At 34.8% G+C, this 3,201-nt stretch overlaps 1 non-coding gene across 1 annotated transcript; it reads right to left on the bottom strand.

Moving 5' to 3' along the window:
- Window positions 1-1,899: 1,899 nt before the first annotated feature.
- On the bottom strand, window positions 1,900-2,006 carry LOC112745370 (small nucleolar RNA R71). Its single transcript, XR_003173302.1, has one exon. It is a non-coding gene; the product is annotated as a small nucleolar RNA R71 (small nucleolar RNA).
- Between the last annotated feature and the right edge of the window lie 1,195 nt (window positions 2,007-3,201).

Here is a 3,201-nt window from a genome sequence, read left to right as displayed (position 1 = left end):
TTTGTGTTCTTGTTTGAGTCTTGAGTCATATCATAAGTTTGGTGTCACTTGCATATGCATCTTGCATTTTTCAAAAATTTCATGCATTCATAGTGTTCTTCATGATCTTCAAGTTGTTCTTGGTAAGTCTTCTTGTTTGATCTTGATGATTTGTTGTTTTGTGTTGTATGGTGTTTTTCATATGCATTCTTGAATTCTTAGTGCGTAAGCATTAAAGAATTCTAAGTTTGGTGTCTTGCATGTTTTCTTTGCATTAAAAATTTTTCAAAAATATGTTCTTGATGCTCATCTTGACATTCAAAGTGTTCTTGGTGTTCATCTTGACATTCATAGCATTCTTGCATGCATCACATGTTTTGATCTAAAAATTTCATGTATTGCATCTTTTTAGTGTTTTTCTCTCTCATTATTAAAAATTTAAAAATCAAAAAAATATCTTTCCCTTTTTCTCTCTTAAAATTTCGAAAATTAGATTTGACTTTTTCAAAAATTTTTAAAATCAAGTTGTTTCTTATGAGTCAAATCAAATTTTCAATTTGAAAATCTTATCTTTTTCAAAATCTTTTTCAAAAATCAAATCTTTTTCAAAATTCTTAGTTATTTTCGAAAATTCCAAAAATATTTTTCAAAAATATTTTTCTTATTTTTATATCAAATTTTCGAAAATAACAATAACAATTAATGTTTTGATTCAAAAATTTCAAGTTTGTTACTTACTTGTTAAGAAAGATTCAAACTTTGAGTTCTAGAATCATATTTTGTGATTTCTTGTGAATCAAGTCATTAATTGTGATTTTAAAAATCAAATCTTTTTCAAAAACTAATTTCAATCATATCTTTTCAAAAATATCTTCTTATCTTATCTTTTTCAAAAATTTGATTTCAAAATATCTTTTCTAACTTCTTATCTCCTTATCTTTTCAAAATTGATTTTCAAAATTTGTTTTAACTAACTAACTAACTTTTTGTTTGTTTCTTATCTTTTTCAAAACCACCTAACTAACTCTCTCTCTCTAATTTTCGAAAATATCCTCCCCCTTTTTCAAAATTTCTTTTTAATTAACTAATTATTTTATTTTTTATTTTAATTTTCGAAAATTACTAACATTTTTCAAAAATCATTTTCAAAAATCACTAACTCTTTTTCAAAAATAATTTTCGAAAATTCCATCCCTCTCTCATCTCCTTCTATTTGTTTATTCATCTACTAACACTTCTATTCATCTCACATCTCTGCCCTCCTCACAAATGTGTTTCTTTCCTTACATTACATCCCTATTCCTTTTCTTCTTCTACTAACAATAAGGAACCTCTTTACTGTGACATAGAGAATTCCTCTTCTTTTCTTTTTCTCTCCTCTTTCTTATGAGCAGGGACAGAGAAAAAGGCATTCTTGTTGAAGCTGATCCAGAACCTGAAAGGACTCTGAAAAGGAAACTAAGAGAAGCTAAATTACAACAATCCAGAGACAACTTGATTGAAAATTTCGAACAAGTAAAGGAGATGGCAGGCGAACCCAACAACAATGCAAGGAGAATGCTTGGTGACTTTACTGCACCAAATTCCAATTTACATGGAAGAAGCATCTCCATTCCTGCCATTGGAGCAAACAACTTTGAGCTGAAACCTCAATTAGTTTCTCTGATGCAGCAGAACTGCAAGTTTCATGGACTTCCATCTGGAGATCCTTTTCAGTTCTTAACTGAATTCTTGCAGACATGTGATACTGTAAAGACTAATGGAGTAGATCCTGAAGTCTACAGGCTCATGCTTTTCCCTTTTGCTGTAAGAGACAGAGCTAGACTCTGGTTGGACTCTCAACCTAAGGATAGCCTGAACTCATGGGATAAGCTGGTCAAGGCTTTCTTAGCCAAGTTCTTTCCTCCTCAAAAGCTTAGTAAGATTAGAGTGGACGTTCAGACCTTCAGACAGAAAGAAGGTGAATCCCTCTATGAAGCTTGGGAGAGATACAAAGGACTGACCAAAAAGTGTCCTACTGACATGCTTTCAGAATGGACCATCCTGGATATCTTCTATGATGGTTTGTCTGACTTAGCTAAAATGTCATTGGATACTTCTGCAGGTGGATCCATTCACCTAAAGAAAACGCCTGCAGAAGCTCAAGAACTCATTGACATGGTTGCTAATAACCAGTTTATGTACACTTCTGAGAGGAATTTTGTGAATAATGGGACGCCTATGAAGAAGGGAGTTCTTGAAATTGATACTCTGAATGCCATATTGGCTCAGAACAAAATATTGACTCAGCAAGTCAATATGATTTCTCAGAGTCTGAATGGAATGCAAGCTGTATCCAACAGTACTCAAGAAGCATCTTCTGAAGAAGAAGCCTATGATCCTGAGAACCCTGCAATAGCAGAGGTAAATTACTTAGGTGAACCTTATGGAAACACCTATAACTCAACATGGAGAAATCATCCAAATTTCTCATGGAAGGATCAAAAGCCTCAACAAGGCTTTAATAATGGTGGAAGAAACAGGTCTAGCAATAGCAAACCTTTTTCATCATCAACTCAGCAACAGACAGAGAACTCTGAATAAAATACTTCTAATTTAGCAAACTTAGTCTCTGATCTGTCCAAGGCCACTGTAAGTTTCATGAATGAAACAAGGTCTTCCATTAGAAATTTGGAAGCACAAGTGGGCCAGCTGAGTAAAAGGATCACTGAAATCCCTCCTAGTACTCTCCCAAGCAATACAGAAGAGAATCCAAAAGGAGAGTGCAAGGCCATTGACATAAGCACCATGGCCGAACCTGTAAGGGAAGGAGAGGACGTGAATCCCAAGGAGGAAGACCTCCTGGGACGTCCAGTGATCAATAAGGAGCTTCCCTCTGGGGAACCAAAGGACTCTGAGGCTTATCTAGAGACCATAGAGATTCCATTGAACCTCCTTATGCCATTCATGAGCTCTGATGAGTATTTTTCTTCTGAAGAGAATGAGGATGTTACTGAAGAGCAAGCTGCCAAGTTCCTTGGTGCAATCATGAAGCTGAATGCCAAATTATTTGGCATTGAAACTTGAGAAGTTGAACCTCCTTTGTTCATCAATGAACTAAGTGATCTGGATCAACTGACATTGCCTCAGAAGAGACAGGATCCTGGAAAGTTCATAATACCTTGTACCATAGGCACCATGATCTTTAAGGCTCTGTGTGACCTTGGTTCAGGGATAAACCTC

The sequence above is a fragment of the Arachis hypogaea genome, chromosome 14 (assembly GCF_003086295.3).
Source record: "Arachis hypogaea cultivar Tifrunner chromosome 14, arahy.Tifrunner.gnm2.J5K5, whole genome shotgun sequence".
In the NCBI taxonomy this organism is placed as follows: domain Eukaryota; kingdom Viridiplantae; phylum Streptophyta; class Magnoliopsida; order Fabales; family Fabaceae; genus Arachis; species Arachis hypogaea.
The sequence above is the reverse complement of the archived record's forward strand: the minus strand, read 5'-3'. Positions and strand labels throughout refer to the sequence as shown.